This window comes from Balaenoptera acutorostrata, chromosome 3, assembly GCF_949987535.1.
Source record: "Balaenoptera acutorostrata chromosome 3, mBalAcu1.1, whole genome shotgun sequence".
Classification (NCBI taxonomy): domain Eukaryota; kingdom Metazoa; phylum Chordata; class Mammalia; order Artiodactyla; family Balaenopteridae; genus Balaenoptera; species Balaenoptera acutorostrata.
This window is the reverse complement of record NC_080066.1, coordinates 46,400,669-46,422,693: the sequence shown is the minus strand read 5'-3', so window position 1 is coordinate 46,422,693 and position 22,025 is coordinate 46,400,669. Positions and strand designations below refer to the sequence as shown.

The 22,025-nt window shown below is 41.8% G+C and overlaps 1 long non-coding RNA gene across 1 annotated transcript in view; it reads right to left on the bottom strand.

Moving 5' to 3' along the window:
• Positions 1–249: 249 nt before the first annotated feature.
• The window catches only part of LOC103019044 (uncharacterized), a 37,272-nt gene continuing 15,496 nt past the window's right edge, over positions 250–22,025 (bottom strand). The window contains exons 2-3 of the long non-coding RNA XR_449551.1: positions 2,625–2,759; positions 250–469 (exon numbers count right to left, since the gene is read on the bottom strand). This is a non-coding gene — a long non-coding RNA (uncharacterized LOC103019044). The remainder of the gene's footprint in view (positions 470–2,624; positions 2,760–22,025) is intronic.

The following is a 22,025-nucleotide window of genomic DNA, read 5'->3' as shown; positions in this document are numbered from 1 at the left end:
TTGTGTTAAAATACAGCCGGCTCACCGTCTCCGCAGATGTGATACCACAGAGTCGGAGGGCCAACTGTACTACCATCATTTTATATAAGGGACTTGGACATCCACAGATTTTGGAATCCTCGCCTGAGAGTCCTGGAACCAATCCCCCATGGATACCAAGAAAGACTACACACTTTCCTGTGGTCATTGGAATGTAAAAGGAATGCTGACTTTACCATCAAAGTAAGGAAAAGATTCACTCACCTCTTCTTGTGTGATGTGCTTGGTCAGTGAGTTTGGTGAGGGCAAGAAGAACAAGTAGGCAGGCTGTCACCAGAATCTAGAGATCAGGCAACTGTCTGAGTCTGTGATTAAAGTTGGGAGTGGTGGGCCAGGATGGCAAAGGGATGGTAAGGCCAAGACCCATCCTGGGAGGTCACAGAGATGCCAACACCAAGCAAGATGGTTCAGAAGCCAGTAGCCAAGGTTCCTGAAGACAAAGCATGGGAGACAATCACCATGTGAGCCAGCAAGTCTTCAGGCCAATATTTCTCAACCAGAGGACTTCTTATCCACAGCATCTGAAGGTGCTCCCTCAAATATGACTTTCTGAAAACTAGATTGTTCTAAGTATACTCTGCGTACACTATGAATGATAACACCTCCAACTACCACTTATATCACTCTTCAATTTCATTTTTTCACCAAGTTCTACTAGATTTACCTACCAAGTATCTCTAGAATCCCTTTTCTTCCATTCTTTTCTTTTGCTGTGGTCCTTATGACAACTTGCCCTGATTACAGTTTCCTTAGGATGAGACTTCCTACTTCTGTTCCTATCTACCCTCTCCCTGTACCTTCAACTCTAACCGTATTGTTTCTCTGCTTAGAGACTTGGAGCACACAATCTACAATCCCTTGCTGTGTTCATGTTGCTACTGCTGCTGATGCTGTGAGATGCTATGTGCCTGGCACTGTCCCAGGCACCAGGGATACAAAGAAGAATAGGACAGATCTCCTTCCCCCAAAGAGCTCATCATATTTAGGAGAAAAATCTCCAGCTTCATCTCATGCCATTCATTCCTATTCAGGTCATATTCCTGCCACAGAACATCAATCAACCCATGCTCTTTAATATCTTCTTGCCTCTGACTGTCACTCTTCTGTCCAGAAAACTCCTATTCATTCTTCAATACCCAACACATTTATTACCTTGTGCATAAATTTTTTCTCAATTCCCAAAACATAATTTGTCCTATGTGTGTTCCCAGAGCACTTTGCATTTCTCCTTGTATAGCACCGACCCCATTAATTGTAAATATCTGCTTAAAAGTCTTCTTTTTCCACTAAACTTAATCAGTTTTTCAAGCACAAGAACCATATTCTGTTCACATTTGCATTGCTCAGGAGATGAGAGAGTGCTGAAATGTATTGATATTAGGCATCAAAAACATGGTTTTAAAAATTAGTTTGTTAATTAAATACATGAATGTAGACAAGGTTTGAGAAATCAGATTGAAATTTGATACAAAATAACCACACAAGCATCATATTTCATTTATTGTACTGAAGATTGAAGATGGAATACCAGTAGAAACACCCAGAATGTTTGGCAGGTAAATGGGGGATTCTTCGTCTTAAGAATGCAACAATCATATTTTTAAATGACTTGAGAGGAATTTATCCACTGCATAAATAAATTATTTCCTCAAAGATATTCAAGTCATATTTCTAATTCTTATCAGCAAGATCATCTACTCCTGTCTCCAGAATCTCTTCATTGGCCTAGTGGTAAATTTATTTTATTAGATAATTTTTCTCTATCTAGTTAAAGGCACATTTCAGGGAGGTAGGAAATGGTGCAAGCTCTCCTTAGTCTCCCGCACCATCCTACAAGCATCCCCCAGCAACAAGAGCTTGGATACCAGAGACTGAGAGAAAGTCAATAACTGACAGCAAGGAAAGAATTCGAGGCATTGATCATCTCAGACTTGGGAGTTGAGATAAAGCCACAGAATTCAACACCACATTAACTCTGCTTGTGCTGGAAGGGAGAAATATTTTTAAATGGGCTCAGATTTGAAATATGGGAGCGATTTTAAGGCAATTGAATTTAACCCATTGTTTCTTGGCACTATTGACACTTTGGACCAGATAATTTTCTGTTGAGGGCGGGTGTTGTCCTGGGCACTGGAGGACGCTTAGCAGAATCTCTTGCCTCTACTCACTATGGACTACTCATTATTCTTGGCACTATTGACACTTTGGACCAGGTAATTTTCTGTTGAGGGCAGGTGTTGTCCTGGGCACTGGAAGACGCTTAGCAGAATCTCTTGCCTCTACTCACTAGATGCCAGTAGCAACCCCCAGTTGTGGATAAGCAAAAATGTCTCCAGACATTGGCAAATGTCCCAAGGGTCTAAATGGACCCCTTGTTGAGAACCACTGCTCTAACCCATCACACACAGATAAAAATGCTTCTAGCTCCATTATAGAAAGCTACCTTTTCAAGTGCTTTAACAATGACAAAATGTAGAATAGTATCAAATTAATATTTAGGCAAATGATGTTGCTCCAAAGAGATTATCCTAAAGAGATCATCTGTAAGCCCCACCAAAAGAATGTGAAACAGACTTTGACATTACCTCAGCCAGAGTTCTATTTTGGATGAGAAGTGGAGGCAGTTTGCCATGCGGTAAGCTTCTCCTTTCTTGATATTTCTGGAGGGCATGTGCTTGCTTGCTCTACAGCCAAATCAGAAGCATTCAACACACTGATTTCTGTTTTAAACAAAAAGTGATAGTCTCAGGAATGTTTTTCCTGACAAAGCAGGCTGTAAAAACCCTGCTGTTCAAATGAGAGAACTGATCTACCATGTCAATGACTCAGTCCTCCTTCAATCCAGTTCACCTGAAATCAGCAAAACCAGACAGAAGGCCAAATTAATGTTAATTCAATAGAAAAAGAATCTTTTTACAACATAATCTTTTTATAAACCTCCCCAGGCCTTCATTTCCTCACCTCTGAAATCAAGTAATAAGATTTGTCTAACAGATTTATGAAAATTGAGACATTACATACAAAGGCAGTAGCTGGCACATGATACATATTCAAAAGTGTTTAAATACCAATTCGAATATATTTTCTCAGTCAGTTTCTCTAATATCATATGAGAACTAAGACTAGAATTTGTTTTCACCTCCTGTTGCCTACTGAACAATCAAAGGGTTAAGAAAAACTAAAAGAATTAGGACACTAATCATTTACTAATGTATTTAGTTACTTTTGTGTTTCAAGAAAACACAAAAGACATCAGACAAAAGTTTCATATAAAGTAACCTTCTAATCCTAACTTCTTAAAATTTAACAAGCATTGATCTCTAAGTAAGTGGTTGGCCTTTTTTCCTACTGATATTTCATTCCAAAAATCATTTGGCATACAGGATGTGTGTTGTTGTAAAGAATGGCGATTTTAAATATTCAAAATCACAGCATTCCTTTTCACCAAATATTAACACTTATCAAATGTATGAAATATAAATCAAAACCAAATCTAGTAAGGAATATCTATGTGTATAACTGAATCATTTTGCTATACAGTAGAAATTAACACAACGTTGTAAATCAACTATACTTCAATTGAAAAATAAATTGAAAAAAACCAAGCCTAGGAGAACCAACTCAATGCATCAAATAAAAGAGAGCATCAAATAAAAGTAATCATTATAAATGGCTACTTTTTCAGGCTGCACCAGGCACCAAGCCAAGCCCTCTGCATAAATCTTTGATGTTCTACGATGTGTCATATTGTGATCTTATCCCCCATGGCAATTTTTATTATTCCCATGTTACAGATGAGGAAACCGAAACTGAAAGTATCTGAGTGACTTGCCCAAGGTCGTGCCCTTTAAGGGAGCCAGGACTGAAACCCAGGCACTCTAGCTGGGCTTCTATCCATCAGGAATTACGCCTCAGTATAAATGGGTAATGGATATGAAGAGAGTGTGGGTTTCTCTTGCCGCCAAGTTACCATGGAAGCAATGACTTAAACCAGTCCTATTAAAACATATGACCACCTGAAGATCATGCTGATTTCAGTGCCTCACATATTAGTCCCAGGCAATAAAAATACAAATCATGAAAACTGGCTTCCCCATTTGTAAGCCTATCTTTCTCATAGATAAGTCACGTAGCAGAAAAATCAAGACAGAGTCCTCATAAAACAACTATACTCCAATAAAAATTAATTTATAAAAAAGAATATCAATGATAAAAAAGAGTCCTCTTTCTAAAAGATTCTTCTCCATCAGAGACTTCTAAGTGAGTCTATCTCTTGAGTAGATTTTGGAAAGTCCATGGACACTTTATCAATATATGCAGATATTTTGCATGCATCAGAGACCAGAATTTTTGGTACAAAAAATTTAAGAAGCGCTGTGCTAAACCAAAAGAAGTACGCGGATCAGAAGCCTATTAAGAAACTTTTAGTGCCAAGATCCAATAGGATCTGATTTTAAGATGGCATAATATCCATAGCCAACTCCTAAAGTAGTAGCAACAACCAATAAATATCAATATGTCAATATGTCATATTCATGAGTGGTCAAACCCCAGGGACTCATGTGCCTCAAATTTGAAGATTCAATCCAGATTTCTGGACTTCCCTGGTGGCGCAGTGGTTAAGAATCCACCTGCTAATGCAGGGGACACGGGTGGAAGATCCCACGTACCGCAGCGCAACTAAGCCCGTGTGCCACAACTACTGAGCCCGAAGCCCGTGTGCCTAGAGCCCGCGCTCCGCAGCAAGACAAGCCACAGTAATGAGAAGCCTGCACACCACCACGAAACTAGAGAAAACCCACGCGCAGCAACAAAGACCCAACGCAGCCAAAAATAAATAAATAAATAAATTTATTTTAAAAAAATGAAATCCAGACTTTTGTCAAAGCACCTACTAGACAACTAGCAGGTGCCATGATGGGCACAAAAAATTCAAACATATATTAAAATTTCTGCCTTCATAGCTTATTATGGAAGATTTTTTGAAAATAAGTATCAATAGTAAAATAACACTGAATGGTAAATGTCACTATAAAGGTACGTGAAACATTATAAGGGATCAGAACAGGGTAGAATGATTAATTCTCTGTGTCAGGAAAACATGAAGAGTTACAGAAAAGAAATGGTGTTTGAGCAGAGTCTTGCAGGTGAAGAGGAGCTTGTCATACAACAGAGTTAGTTGACAGTACAGTGGTCATGTCTGAGAGGGGACAAACTGTCCTACATTCTTAGAAATGTGCAGAAAGGAGAGACCAGAGACAGGGTTTGGTATGTGGGCTGAGGTAAAGATGCAATAACCCAATTCAAATACTTTTGGAAATACTCTACCGATGATAGTGAGAAGCTTTGGAGAATATACTTGGAAATGAAGATGATCTATCTGCATGACAACGAGCACTCTGAATGCAGAGGATGTACTTAATTGGAGACAAGAGAGTCTGGGGACAGAAAGATCAATTAAGATGCCCTGTTACCATAATTCAGGAGAGAGATGGGCCTCAGGGCACATCAGATAAACAACTGGGGCTGCTGGGAGTTGCAGGAAGAAAGGGATCAGAGAGAAAAGGGGGTACCCCACAAGGATAACTGGATGCTAACTGACCCAATGAGAAGTGCAGAAATAGCTCCCGACTTCAGAAGTATACATGGCCCTTATTGTATATCTTGCTTAAAATGGGTACACATCTATATTAATTCCAAGAAAAGACTTAGGTGTGACACATCGGAGAAAGGCTCTAAGACTCGGGAACATGGATGATCCACCAGGCACCATGCTGGACACTGCACACATTGTCGCAAAGACTGTATGTCAGGAGCTCACCCATGTCTTGACCCACTGGCGAGGCCAAACATCTACCTTTTGCGTGGATCAGCCTTAGCAATCCACCAAGCATGGCTCATTTCTCTCCATTTCTCTTGCCCAGCAACAAAATGAATTGCTTTTTTTATGACATCAGCCCTACAAATCAATTCAATGAATTAAAACGGGCCCTGCTGGACCAGAACACAAGCCAAGGGTGTCAGATCCTCTTTCCTCCCACTGGCTCTCATGGATCAAAATTACTCCAGGGTATCTGAAGAGAACAGCTCAGGCTCCCCCTGCCCAGAACCACGTGGGCTTGAACAAGGCCAGACCACCACCCTTAGGGACAGCTGAGATGCTCCTGAAATGTCAGAAGCAGCCCTGCCAACCTCCCAGCCTCCGCCATGTTCTGTGTGATGGGTATTGATTTCAGACACTGTTTCAGAGCAAAACTGAAAGCGTGTGCCTTTGCAGCTTGTCAAGAACTCAGGCCCGACTTTCACAAGGGACTTTGCACCAGCAGCCTTGTGCCTGGTGCCTGGGAGAGTGGAGTCAGGCCCTCCGAGGCCTGTTTCCTCACTCTCTGAGATGCGATCAATGACTCGCCAGTCAACATTTGCATTCTTTTAACAAGTGTACATAAAGTCCTCCAACTAGGAGAAAAGGGAGGGGAAAACAGAAGACCTTCAGTCATTGGTGTGGACAAGATTCAAGCAGAATATAAAATGTCAACATGCTCAGATGCCTCTATCTTTTGTACTTTTGGGGGTCTGTTGTTCTTTTGAGCAAGTCCGTATCTATTCAACAGACATTTATTACACGTTATAGTAGATTTTGGGATGGGGATAAGGAAATCAATCAGGAAGTCCCTGCCTCAAAGAAACCTGCAATCTAGGAAGGAAACAGATATGGATACAAATGCTACAAGGAAGGAAATCAAAGTGGGTGAGGAAATAAGAAATAGGAGATGGAGCTGAGCTGCATTGATGCTGGGGTAAGTAAGGATTTTCAGCCTTGTCCCAGATGGATTATTAAAAAGAGAGAATATTAGGATTAAAAGTGAAACTGTTGCCTGCTGTTTAGTTGCTGGTGAAATGTTAATATCAATAAAAGCCTTGAATGTGACCTCCACATCAGATAGATCATCTAGCTGAATATTCTCCCCACATTTTACTTATTTTTTTACTTGTCAATCATTTATTCATTCAACAGATATTTATTAAGCACAGTGTAACTAATAAAAACAATAAACATATTCATGATTATTTGTACACACATAAAACTTCTGTAAACAGTTATAAAGCATGACCTAAACTTAAATTGAATTGTTAAAAATCTGTAGTAAAAGACACTAATTTTTTTGTCATCCTGAAGCATTTGACCATGACTATGTACTTGGCACATGGCAGGTGCTCAAAAATGTTTGTTCTGTGAGAAGAGGTACACGCAATTTCCCTAGGTAGCTAAGAGCATCATTCCAGGTTTCTCCTCACAATTTAAATCCAAATGACACTAGAGTGGTCATATTAATCTGAGTTTCAAGTTTTCGAATCCTACATTTTGACTATAAAGTACGGTTTTGCAAACCATCTTTTTATAAAAAGCTGCAGAATGTTGAGAATAAAGTAACCTAGGAACGTGGGCCCTGAGCAATGAAACAGTCTGATATTGAAAGTAACCTTGAGGTTTCTCTCTTCAACCTCAGAGAACCACAGGAAGAGAAAGCAAAAATAATGGTGGAAATAAAGTAAGATAGGTGTTTAAAATGGCTTAAAATGCTATCTATTTTTAATGATCTCGGATGCTAGAAACCCAAGGAAGGAAAGTCAAATTTGAAAATAACCAGTGAGCCTTTACTTGGTATTCAATACCGTATTTCACAAAGTTTCTAAACTTCCCTGTATCATTTTTTGCAGTATATCATAAGGGCATTAACGTCCCCAATGCTTAGGAATTAAACAGGAACAGAGAGAAGAAATGCATAGGGGCAGGCTTGTAATAAAAGATCACCAAATGTAAGCTAAACGAAGCCAGAGGTCAACCTACATAATTGCAGGAGAATCTCAGACCACTTGTTCATACATCTATTTCATTCAATCAACAAAACTTTACTTAGCCCCTAATATTTGCCAGGTACTGAGCTGGGCGGCTTGTCACCCAGAAGCTTGTCATCCAGTAGATCACGCTAGAAATGTCTATTGATCTAAAATTATGAATAAACCATCTCATCTTTTTCCATAAGTTAAAATTGCGTCGTCATTCTACATTCTATTTCTCTCTCATTCATTCATTCAGCCAGTCAGTTGCTTATCCGACAAAGATTTAAGCATTTAATCTGTATCAGATATTTTCCTAGGTTCAAGGGATACCCAAATTAATAGAATACAGTACCTGCCCATAAAGAGGCAAGGATTTCTAGTAATTCTGGTTAAATATGATTGACACAATAATTACTACATAAACAAGATGCTATAAAAGGTACCAGCAAGAGGTGGGGAGGGTGAAGAGGGATTTTTAAAGTTTTAAGGAAAAAAGGGAGGTGGCATTTGATTTGGGTTCCCCAATATGTGTAACAGCTTCCCAAGCAAAGGCGATGGAGGAAAGGCATTCCTGATTGAGAGCAGGACAGGCAAAGAGGCAGAGGAACAAGAGTGCGAGGACAGTAAGGCCAGGAGAGCTGGACGGCCACATGCTTGGGGCTGACGACTCCACACCGCAGAGTCAGGCACAAGCAGGAAGATCTTGGGGGCTCGGCAAGGAATTTGGGCTTCATCCCTTCACTTGGGGGGTGCTTTCAGATACCTACACCCTAACTTCATCAAGCAAGGCTTAGAAAATTTAAACCCAAGAGCAAGTCTATCAACACACAAAGAGCTATTTCGTTTTGCTTAGAGAATAAAACATGACAGTCCTCCTGGCTGGGTTAAATTTTGAGTGGATATTGAAATGTTTAGCCTATAGAGAAAGGGGAGATCACTATTAGGCCATATTTAAGGTTCGTTTGTCATTCCTCCATGCCTTTATTCAACTGCTTCACATCAGTCCCTGCAGGATGCCAAGCACTGTATTAGACCCTTTGACTCTAAATAATAATGAAAATAGGGAACTTCCTGGCTGTCTAGTGGTTAGGACTCAGCACTTTCATTACCGGGGCCTGGGTTCGATCCCTGGTGAGGGAACTAAGATCCTGCAAGCTGCGTAGCGTGGCCAAAAAATAAATTAATAAATTAATAATAATAATAATAATGAAAATAGACACATAAGGGTTTAATAGTAGAGTTGGCCAAACAATATAAGTGCAGGGCATCAGAGAAAGCCCATAGCAGGGACCCTTGACCTGGCCTGGGGTGGAGGGGTCCATACCTTAGAATTGAAATGCCATAGAGAATTGCCCCGTGGTATTTCACTGGGAAAGCCCACTGGGTGATGTCCAAGCAAACCTAATAGTTGACATTCCACCAGCGGGTCCCGTCCCCTGGAGTTGCTGCGCCTCCCTTGAATGTGCTTTTCTGAATACACATGGACGGGAAGGAAAGCAAATCCTTCTGCAGGTGACAGAACTAATTTCCAGGTCCCCATCTTCTCTGTCAGTCTGGAGCGACCCCCTGAATCTTGTTCATAAAACTAGGATGGAAAAGGAAAACAAATGCATTTCATTGAAAAGAAATCGCAAGGCTGCGACTGACTCCATCACTTCTGTCAGTAGACGGGAAATTCAAGCGCAACGCCTGTATATAATTACCCATCATGTCTTGAATACAAAATTACTGATTTAACCGGTGACACATTCCACACACAAATACTGTAATAATATAAAAGGAGAGTTGGACAATAGATTCCATAAATAGAAGAGATGCGTAGTAAAGATTTTTTTGCTGCTATTTTATTTTATGCATTGTGATGACATACACACTACAAATTTATAATCACTTCGAAAATAGGATCTATATATTGGATTTCTTTTCATCTGATCACAAAATCTCTGCCACTTTCAGATTCCCCCCTTCGCAGCTTCCTGAAGACCCAGAAGGAACATCGGACTAGGAGTCAAGAAAAGCAGGTTTCTCAGGCTCTGTCACAAACTACTTTTTGTACGCCAAGTTGTTTAATCCCTGCTCAATGTCCTCATCTGTACCACGTGAACAGGGGCACCTACCGCACTGAACTCCCAGGCTGCTTGGAAAAGCCCTGGATTTAGCGTTAAGAGGTTAAAGTTGGAGTCTGGTCTTGCCGCTGACTGGCAAATTACTTTGGGTAAATCACATACACTCACCAAGTTAATTCACCTGCAAAGGGGGCCTAATTCCACCTGCCTTATAAATATGTCCTGAATCAAGTAAGCCAAAGTGTTTTACAAACCACAACCACTTAATGGTAGCCGAAGGTATTATTAATTAGAATCAAAGAAGATCACAAAGAAGATCTTATAACTCTAATGCTTTGAGGAGAACACAGTACCTGTGACATTGAATTTCTTATGCAGTCAACCATGCTGTGTGCATTTTCCACAATCGAACTTTAAGCTCTAGGATATTTTAGGGCTACCTCCTTTTATCATGAGCTGGGGAAAGACTGGGGGTTCCCAAGTGGCAGGAATCCCCGGGCAGCCCAGATTGCTCTGCTCTGGGAATATCCTAGGGAGAACGAAAAATGCTAAGTCAGTGACTGAGGAGTGATGACCTGATGCTGCTCCCAAACTGGGGAAAATTGGAATGAAAGAATGAGAAGCTCCTTTCTGCCCACAAATTCTAAGGTTTAATAGTAAAAGGGGCCTCCTGTAAATCTCCACCTAACTATGATCAAACCAGTTCAATGCTCAGACCAAGATTTGTTCAACAAGAACCAAGTGGAACCTTTCGAGGCTAATGACACATGAGATTGAACTTCGGAGTGGCTTTTGAAAGTCTCAGTTCCTAAATCCAAGTTCATCTACTTCACCACCTCCCTCAATCTGTCAGACATTCTAGAAGCACTCAGCCTTCTCCAAGCTGACCCACTGTTGCACAGCACAGCTGGCCAAACAGAGAGAGAGAATATGCCGTCCAAATATTCCCAAGTGTCCACAGCACGCCAGTTGTCTTGACCGGGAACGGTAGAAATAGCACAGACACCTTCCCGCTTTGGCCTTGGTTTGGAGTGTGTGGCGGTGTCCGCTGCACCCCGTGCCAAACCAGAGCACAAGGACACAGGCGTGAATTTTGCAGCCTAAATTCCCCAGGGTAATTTTTATAGCTCTGCTATAGTAGTTACTTTTTTTTTAAAGGTCAAGATTCACATGGTTATTTTGACTTATGTTTCTTGGCCTAATCCAGATTGGGCGGGGGAGAAAAAGAAAGAAAGAAATTGACACAAATAGATTAATAGTTTGCAAGTGAAATCTACAGCTCATTTTGGGACCTGTCCTGCGAGAACCTTGCTTTCTTTTATTGAAAAGGGCAAGAAAGAGTGACATTTCTGTTCAGCTCAGGGAGCCCAAACAGCCAAAGACCAAGTCCCAGAGAGGAACATCTGGTTGGCAAACACAAAGGAACATAACACCTGCAGACTGGCCGTGTTGTGTTTACTCTGGGACTGGTTGTCCATTACCCTCTGAAAATACGTTTCAGGGCTGGAAATGGACTGTTTGTGCCAAGAAAGTCTGGGGTGATAATGCAGCCTGTTCACCTTGGAATTCTCCCCGTCCCAGCATGGGCGGGCCCTGCTGAGCCAAGAGAGATTTGTAGTATTTTTCCACCTAGCACTTCTTTGCAGAAACCTCTACAAGTTTGGAGCTGGACACCAGAGAAGGGGCGTCGGGGACTGAGAGCGTGGAGAATGACTGCTTCAGGATGTGGTTATGCTATTATTTATTCCTCTGTGATGATTTTCTGGCAAGGCTTTGCATGTCTTAGCCTCTGGACAGAGTTGCACATATCAGAAACAACACCAAAACAAACTGTTTTAACACCCACACTTACAGGAAACTTTACCCCAGGGGCTCCAAGTGCTTCTAACAGAACAAGAAGGCCTGCTGTGTGCAGCTCTGTCCTTGGCAGCCGTGGTTGTCAGCCCTGAGCACAATTTATTGTGTCTTCTTTGAATCACTTTTGGCCTAGAATGAAGCATCCGCCAAAGAAACCTCACTCAAAGCAGCTAATGGTGCCCACGGCAGGAGAGTTCCCACCAAAAGGCAAAGCCCCCTCACTGCTGGGACCCCCAAAACCCAGCAGTGGCACCCCCTGTTACCATCCTGAGTCAAAATTGCAGCTGGAGTCTGATGGGTACAGTAAACGCCATTGGCCTGGGGACAGTTTGAAGGCTGGAATGAAGAGACATCAGAAGACGTGTGTGGAAGAACAGCAGAACTCACATTTATATGAGTCTCAGCTTAAGCCCCCCTAGACAATTAGCTCTTTGCATGCCTTTTCTCATATAATTCCAGAAAATGATTCTATTCTTATTTCATAAGCTAGGGAAAGAAGGCTTAGAAAGTTTAAGCAATTCTCCCAAGGTCATGTTATTCAGTCAATTGGAAGCGCTGGGGTTTCAATCCAGGCCTACCTGGCCTTTTTGCCACTGTCTCCTGTGGCCTGCAGAAGGTTGACATGCATTGATAGTCCTTTTGCCTCTAAATGTATTCCAAAAAGACCCAGTGCGCTTGCTGGGATGTTTGTCTGCTTCTAATGTCTGAACCTGGTCTCCATTCCTTCCCTCAAGCTTCCTTGTCTCAATCTGAGAACAGGAGGAAGGTTAAGGGATAATGGAAGTCCAGGCTTCTTTCACACAAGAATTGTAGTGCATGATTGACATATGTTTGCTGTATTGTTTAAGGATGTTCGATTCAACTCTGTAAACTAAGAAAAACAGACCAATGAGGATAGAGGAAATTAAGAGATGTAAGCGGCTGGTGAGACACATTAAACACAGATAAAGTAAGTTGAGCACGAGTACTGGTGGTACGTGGGAAAGACGAAATATTCAGTTACACTAAGACACTAAGGTACTCAGAATTCACCAGGCCTGAAGTTGGCCATTCACTGGGAACACCTATTTTGGCTCTACCAATTTTCTGCCTACAGCACACAGGTAAAAGCCAGCAGGCCAACTGGCAAGCTACAGCTGTGACCAAGCAAACTTGTCTGTTTGTCTCGTAAAAGCAAGTCTGTGTTTGCCTCAAGCCCCTTCCAGACGCCCTTGTTCATTATGAATTCTGGTCCACCTCATAACCCCAGCAGGGAAGGCTGGTGTGTCAGAGAAACAAACAGAGAGTGAGAGACAGAAGAAGCAACAGAGACAGAGACAGAGAGAGACTATAGGCATTGCCTAATACAGGATTCAAGGAGTATGGTCCTTTTACCCTGTTTGTACCCACCTTTGGTGTGTCAATCATCCGTCTCTTCCCCCTTGCTTCTCACTGTGTGTTTATTAAACCACATGATTCAAACATCTTAATCTGGCACTTGAGTCTTTATGTTCCTGACCACTGCGGTAGGTGACATGGTCATACACTTGGAGGGTACCATTGCATCAAGGTGATTTCCCACTTAACACATGACCTCCAAGAGTCAACTTATCTTTAGCATTTTGTGGTTCTTAATCTTCAAAACATAGGAAATCCTGGTGGAATGATTCAATGGCAAAGGAAAGCAAGTAAACCCAGGAAGATTAATGTGACTTTTTTTTAAAAAGACAATACTTATGAATTACTTCCTGAATGTAATCATACCATTGGAATTTGTATTCATTTATTTAAAAATCCATTCTGTGTTCTTTGGACTCAGCCTGTCAGTAGGCACTCTTACTGAAAGTCCTTTCACCCTTGTGGAAGCTATGTGAATATTATACTGACTTTGTAAAGTTCTCACAACAGATGTGAGTCTTCCTATTTTACAAATGAATAAACTGTGCTCAAGCTGATAGAGAGAATTGCTTAAGGCTAGATTGCTACCAAAAAATGAGTCCAAACCTAGAATCCTAAATAAATATTCTATTATACCGCGTATACATTGAAACGTATATAGATTCCTGTCCACATGTGAATTGAAAGATAGGGAAGGAAAGATAGGGAAGAAACAGAAATAAGGTGGATGGTAATGAATGACTTAATATTTTTATTTTACATATATGGTACATACAGTACCCTTTGCTGAAGGCCTATTGTGTACCCAGTAATATTATATGTGTCTTATCCACACTATCTCTTTTCCTTGAAGTGCCAGGAGATGTTATCATTCTCAGTTCATAATTAATGAAAGGCAGATTTAGAGATGTTCCTTCTATAACATGCCTAATCACAAGTAGAAAACCCAGATTTCCGACATAGGTCAGCTGACCCTAAGTCTTGCTTTCTGAGATGCAATAATTATAATGTTCATCATTGCCAATTGAGAATCCATAAACTTTTTGAGTATTTTCTATGTGCTGGGCAGTGTTAAGCATTCTACTTGAACCATCTCCATTTTCCTCGGAGAGTGTCATTAACAAAATGTCTCTTTCCCAAAAGAATGGAAAGTTTACGTGTTAAACTATAAATGCAGGGCTTTAAACTTTAAAATATGCAATGGAGAATGCTCAAAATACCCTATCAAGATGGGGACTGTCTTTAATCTTTGGCGTTGCCTTCTAATCACTTCCAAAAGGAGGATAAAAACAGGAGACTCTAAACCCAGCGGTCAGGACTTGTCTTGGGAGAATTAATTGTGGAAAAGAGTACGAATGATCAAGAGGACCAAATGCAACCTGTGCACCTTATTTGGATTCAGATCCTAAGAAACTAAACATAAAAAGACATTGAATAAGGACTGGGTATTAAATAACATTAACAAAGTATTTGGATTGTGTTTTGTAAGGTATGATAATGTTCCTGTGAATATATAATAATATATAATAAAATATCCTTATTTTTGTAAGGCATATATCCATTCTACTTTTATGTGTGTTCCAATTTTTTTTGTAATAAAAGGAAAATAATTTGTTGGGGTTTAGAGAGGAGGGGGTGGGAGAAGAGAGAGCAGAATGAAATGATCTGGAGGGAAAATGTTGGGGGCACCTAGAAAGGCAGGGAAAAGGATGAAAACAAGAAATAAACTCCCTGGGGTGAAGGGGCTTAGTCTGGAGTGGAGTCAGAGAATGGGAATGAGGTAAGTAAAGCTTCAGCCCTGTGAATCCAAGGATCCACATAAGCAGCGATACTAACCAAAAAAATAAAGAGGACGAATTAGAGCCCAAATAAGAATGAGTCAAGGAATGGAAGACTAATTGAACATCTAGCATGCAAGTCACTGTGTGTGCATGTGATTTTGTGATTTATAAGAAATATATATTTGGTCTTCATCCCCATTTCTGGCACTAAGCTCCTAAAACCCTTGGAATTTATGTTAATGAGGTGACTTTTGAAAAGCCTTTAGGTAGCCTAAGGATGGGAGCTGGTTGCCAGGGGAAACTTAGAGGATTGGAACTTTCAGCCTCACCCCTCAACTTGGGGTTGGAGGAGGAGCTGGAGATTGAGGTCAATCACCAATGGCCAATGATTTAATCAACCATGGTTTGTAATGAAGGTATTGCTAAGTCCCAAAAGGATGGGCTTTTTAGAGCTTCTGGGTTGGTAAACACACAGGTGCCTGGGAGAACGGTGCTCTCGGAAAGAACACAGAAGCTCCAGGCCCTTTCTCCATACCTTGTCTTATGCATCTCTTCCACCTGGTTGTTCCTGAGTTATATCCTTTTACAATAAACTGGTAATCTAGGAAGTAAGATGTTTCTCTGAGTTCTGTGAGATGTCCTAGTAAATTCATCAAACCCAAGGAAGAGGTCATGGAAACCTCCATTGTATAACTGGTTGGTCAGAAGCCCAGATGATAACCTAGATTTGCAATTGGTATCTGACATGGGGGGCAATGTTGTACGACTGAGCCCTTAATCTGTGGGATCTGATGCTATCTCTGAGTAGATAGTGTCAGAATTGAGTTGAATCGTAAGACACCCAGCCGGTGTCGGAGAATTGCTTGGTGGTGTGGAAAAAAAAAAACAAAAAACACACATCATCATGCATCACCTCACTACACTTCTTCTTCATGGACCCGAATGACAGATGAGAACGCTGAGGTACAGGGAGCTGAAGACCTTTGCCTGAGGTTCCATGAGTCACAGAGGGTTGTTGATGGGTAAGGAGGAGAGTGGAGAAGCCTACTGGACAAGGATCCAATGGAACTTCCATGAAAGCAACACCAAGTTTTTGCATCAATCTTCATTTGAAAATAAGGTTCTGTAGCTTAAAAAGACACAAAAATCCAAAACTGAGAGAATTAAAGCTGAATATATTAGCTTGAAAAACTTAACCCAAACATTAATGTAAACTTAAAGGACAGTCAGAGATGAGAATGCCCAAAAGGTGACTTTCAAATTGTCTAAACTTGTGTCAGATTCAACCTCACTGCAGTTATCCCAAAGCTTTCACCCACAACTGCATGCAATTTGTACCCAGAAATTCCCTCACACTGTAGTAGTTTGGGTATGAACTTGAAATTGCTCGGGGAGGGGGGTGTGGTTGGGGAAGAGGCAAGAAGAAGGGGGCAAGAAGAGAAAAGGTAACTTAATTGGGCAAAGCTGAGGCCTTGCAGTGAGTTCTTTGAAGAAGATGCCAAACCAAACTGCTGCCGCACTAGAACAGCCATCATATGCAAAATGGCCTTTTAATGGGGGGCAGGGTGTATTTCCCAGCTTTGTCTTCTCCACTAGGGAAACGATTCATACACGTTCCTTGAGCCAGATGCAGAGTTCTGCACTGAGGTTCCTCCTGTAAGTTTTCAGTGAATGTGATTAGCATCCCATTTGCTACAAAGCTACAAAGTTCCCAGAAACTGTGCAGTTAAAAAATAATAATAATAATAAGGTTGGGTTCATGTCTGGCTGAACCCTTTGCTCACTGTGTGGCCTTGGGCCAGTGAGATGACCTGCTTGTGTCCTGATAGTCAAACCAGCTGGAAAATTGAGTAAGAGACAACGGCCTCCTTGCAAAACAGATGCTACAGCTGAGTTGCACACTTGTTTTTTTTTAGTAAATAAATTGGAGGTCAAGGAAAAGAGGGAGTGGTGAGTTGTTTTGAATATTCAGGATCAGCTCCAAGCTGAGGAACAGATTAGAACCTCCTTCCAGAATGATCACCAGGTCTCCTATGGTCAACCTGGTCTCCCACCTCTGCAAACACTGTTGGATCACAGGTGGCCTCTCTTTAGACAACTTAACCCTTGACACGAAGGTCCTCAGGGATCATATTTGTTAAAATATCACCTCATTGAAGCTGTCCTGGTGCCTAGTGAAGATTGCAAGCCCCTTTCCCCCGGCACTCCCTGTTTTCCTCCCATGTTTATTTTGGCCAGCACCTTCCTTGTTACCTAGCATCTAATGTGATGACTTATTTATGTTTTCTACCCCCGACTAGAATGTAAGCTCCTCCAGGGAAGCGACTTTAGTCCATTTCATTCACTGCTGTGTCCCCAGTGCCAGAGACAGTCCCAATAACTCGTCCATTTTCTCTGGGCTGGAAAGCTGGGAAGATTGTCACAGTTAAGGGAAGCGGCTAGTATGCTTATTAAACAATTGGTCTAGTCAATCTTTAAGGAAGTAGAATGCATCCCATCAGATGTTCTCAGTGTGATGGGGTGAGATTACAGGACAAATGCTCCTGACATCATAGTAACAGATTCACCGGAGGTGTGATTGCTCATACCCCCGGTTTCTGGGACCAGAAACTGCACTCTTACAGCTTTGTTCCTGCCTCCCTGCCTCCAGGCTCACCATGCTCCAATCCACCTCCAACCTCCTACCAGCAGGATCCAAGTCCGACCCTATGGTTCCCCCCAGAGCTGCTCATTGCCAGCATGATAAACTCCAGACCACATTAGGGTCTTCTTGATCTGTGCTCGATCCACCTTTCCTGCCCTCCTTCCCACCTCCATCATACCTTACCTGCCGGCCACACTCTCCCCACCCCTTGCAGTTTGCTGGATGCGGCATGCTCTCCATGTCTTCAAACATTTTCTCTGCTCTTCCCTGCCTGAAACTCCTTTCTCAACTGGCCGACAACTACTGGCTTACCCCATCGTGCTCCAGCACCAGCTCCTGCCTGAATCCTTCCCTGATGATTGCTCCCCACCCACCTCCCGCAGAGGTCCCTCTTGCATCTTAGGAGAACCACTGTGATACTGTGCTACACTGCATTATGACCACTTGGATGTTTCTCTTCCCTACTAAACGGCTGTGGTCTCAGGACAAAAATAGAGTCTTATTTATCTCCGTGCCTAGCTCAGGGCTGGGCATATGTGCTGGCACTCTGCAACTAGCAAATGAATAAAAAATAAAATCAGGTTTTTTTTCTCAGGTTTAACAGTTCCCTGGTTTCCTTCATCTTTATAGATCATTTTAATATTTCAAATAGGTAATGAAAACCTGATCAAATGCTGAAAAATAGCTCTTCTGTCAGAGGTTCCATCCTGTATGATAGTCTGTAATTCCCAGACAGTTAAGATTAGGAGTGTTAAAAGATAAACCAGGGCAAATAAAAAGTTTGAGTTTATTTGAGCAAAAATGGATTCCAGTCGGGCAACACCAAACCAGAAGTGGTTAGGAGCACTCCCGGGACAGAAGCTAGAGAAAAGACTCAGAGAAAGTACAGAAACAAAGAAAGGAAGTGATTTGATTGGCTATAGCTTGAATCCTAGTTGGCTGCTTGTGATCGATTGTCCTTAGTGTTTGATCTGTTTGATCTTGTAAACCTGAGGCATTTACAGGCTTAGATTTGGGCTTGCTTACGTAGGCTGCCATGGGATTAGAGACGCCTCAGTCTAATGGTTCCTGTGCCAACTACAAATTGGCACTTGCCATCTGCTTCTACAAGGACTAAGTCACAAACTGCTGCAGCCGCTGACCTTCAACACCCCCTGAAAGGCGTTCAAGATGGAGAGCAGGAATGAGGCCCTCTGTGCTCCGGGAAAAACTGGCAGAACAGGGCTTTAAATAGTTAGATATTTTCAGGAGAAGATTTTATGAGCCCAGGGTTTGCATCTCCCCATATCGAGAAAAGCACTGAAATCACTAACGGTGACATCTGCTCCTCATGACTCGCAGCAAGCCTCTGCCAAAACGTGTGCTCGACTGCAGGTACCCCCCTCACTGAAATCATGTATAACACTGAGCAGCCTCCCTACCTCTTTGGAGCAGTTTCTAGGGCTATCTGAGATGCTGTCTCCCAGGCTATAATCCTCATTTTGCCCCAAATAAAACTTAACTCACAACTCTCACGTTGTGCATTTTTTTCAGTCAACACTTGTTTAATTAATTTAACAGAGGTCTGAGTTTCTTTAGCTTAAAGGGCTAAATCAAGCAGGTGCTTACAACCAAGGTGTATTGCTGGAAAGCTCAAGTGTCTAGGTAGAAGAGGAGGGCAGGCAAAGGTGGATAGTGGAAGAGAGAGAAGGAAACTGACCGAGTACAACAGCCCAGGGGAAATCAAGGGCCTGAGTTGGGTGTGATTCAGCCCCTCCCAGCTTCATACCTTTGCAAAGTTCCTGATGGCTATTGGGCCTCTTGGTGGCTTCTGAAGATTTTCCCAGAAACCCCCAGAAGGATAAAAAAAAACCCTGTCTGAGAGCAGGAGAAGCCTGAGAGAAGTTGCATAATTATCTTCCACCTGCATTGAGAATTGGCCCCTCTGGGCTCTCACAGAACACCATGTAATGCTGAGCCATGAACTTTTCTTGAATCTTTCAAGTATCTACAAGATTCTCGAAGACTCTATTTTCACACCTCAAAGTATACATATTGCAACACAATTTTAAGAGCTGGTTTTTGTTTCCAGACAAATAGATGCTGAGGGGAAATATACTTTCAAAAATTAATTTTTTTCAAGCTGGGTGGCAAGAACAATCTAAAAACAAAATTTGCCTTTTAAATTGAAACATGCCAAAGAAGTACTTGCTTTTCCACCGGTCTTGGGGCTCACTCATTTCCTTCTCACTGTCAGGGAAGAATCAGCCATAGAAACACAGACATTGCTATTCAAAGCCCATCCTTTTCTTTTAGAACTTGTCTTTGACAGGAGACCATGCAAGTTTCTGACTGGGGGAAGCTGACAGTGGCAGAAAGTGGATTCAGAAGAGCACTAGTTGACTCAAAGACTTAGGCTGGGGACCTTTGTCTTGTCAGCCTGCCAAACCTTCCCCATTCCTTGCCCTCACTCTTTCCTCCCAAACCTGCTGCCACTCAAATTATTAAACCATTGTCTTTTCCTGCCACTGCTTTCGCCCTGTGTGGCTCAAGTCTAAGCTTGCTTCTTAAACAATGGGTCCAAGTGCCATGTGGGCAGGGACTGTGTGCTTTTTATTCAACCATGCATTGGCCCCAGCTCCCAGCCAGCACCTGGAGCAGAGCAGGCATTCAAGAAGTGTTTGCTGAAAAATAAAAGCTATGCTATATGGTTTTCTTTGTGATTCTTGATCCCACTGCTACATTTTCAGGCCGAGAAGAGGTAGCCCAACACCCCAAGTCTGTATTCTTCAAAATGCCTTTACAATTGTTATTTTCCAATTGACTGTGAAAAAGAATAAACTCCCGTGACCAGGAAGACAGAAAGAGAATTCGTTTACATGGCCCCAGGCTCAGCAAACCCACTGGTAGAGATGCAACAACTCACAAATGCCCATCCCAGGGAGGCTGGTGGAGGAAGGATTATTGTTAACTTAGTCATCTTCTTTATTCAAGGTGGTGGTTTTGCTTGGGCTTGTTTTGACCCATTGATCTTCCCTACAGATCGTATCTCTTACTTTGAAAACAATCATGTTTTCAATCTTCTTTTACCTATTCACCTCCTTCTTTTTAAAGATTTTAATTTTTAGATTCTTTTTCCTATCTAACACAACATTGCAAATCAACTGTACTCCAATATAAAATAAAAATTAAATTTAAAAAAGGCTTTAATTAGTTTACACCAAAGTTTTCAATATTCACAAGTCTTCTTTAGGTCCTGTAATCAAAATCCTTCATAGGTCTTTGTATTCGTTTTCTTAGGCTGCTGTAACAAAGTACCACAGACTTGGTGGTGGCTTAAACAACAAAAATATAATCTCTCACAGTTCTGGAGGCTGGAAGTCTGATTGCAAGGGTTGGTTCTTTCTGAGGCCTCTCTCCCTGGCACGAGGACAGCAGCCTTCTCCCTGTGTCTTCATACTGCCTTCCCTCTATACACATCTGTCTCTGTGTCCAAATTTCCCCTTTTCATAAAGACACCAGTCACATTGCCTTAGGGCCTAAAGACCTTATCTCTAAATAAGGTCATACTCAGAGGTACTAAGGGTGAGGATTTCAACATATTTGTGGGGAGCAGACACATTTCAACCTATAACAGTCTTTCTGTACTATTTGAAGCACCCATAGTGAGAGTTAGCTGGACAATATAAAGAAACTGGGTTTTTTTCCCCATAATTCTGAAAATTAACTCATTACAGAGATCACCAACCCCTTTAGCTCCAACTTCCAAACAAACAAAAATAATAAATAAACAAAAGAGGACTACATCCCCAAAAGTCTAATTGCCCTCTGAAGCAACCCAATCCTACCTGCTGAACTTTCCCACTCCTTATGGATCAATAACACTTTCTCCTTGCTGCTACATTATTGGACCCAATTTCTCTAAGTCAGGATTATGAGCTTGAAGTAAACCAGTGGCCTTGACTCTTACTAGGTAAATCCAATCCAATAATTTCTTGCCCAAGGTCAGTAAGTTAGGCATGAATTGTAGTATGCAGTCTATGAAGCCAGAAAAAAAAAGCAAGCCTATCCCAAGAGTCCACACAGAGAGCAGCTGACACATCACAACTGGGCTGAGAGGCAAGAGCCAAGCTGAGGGGGTAAGCTAAGTTCGAAGGTCATAGAAAGTCACCAACAAATGACAGGCAGGATTCCGAGATCAGAGTCAAACTTCAACCTTTGCTGGGAGAGAGGTTTGAAAAGGAGCTCTGGGAACATCCAAGGCCTCCCTGCTAGCCAGCTCAGGCTACTGTAAAAGGCAAATGGGATGTGTTTTTCAGTGGGTACCAGTGGTCCTCTTAAAGGCATATATATTTAAAGTAAACAAATTTTAAGTGTAAAGCTCAATGAATTTTTTTCATAAGTATAATGCCGAGTAAGCACTACCTAGAACATGACTCA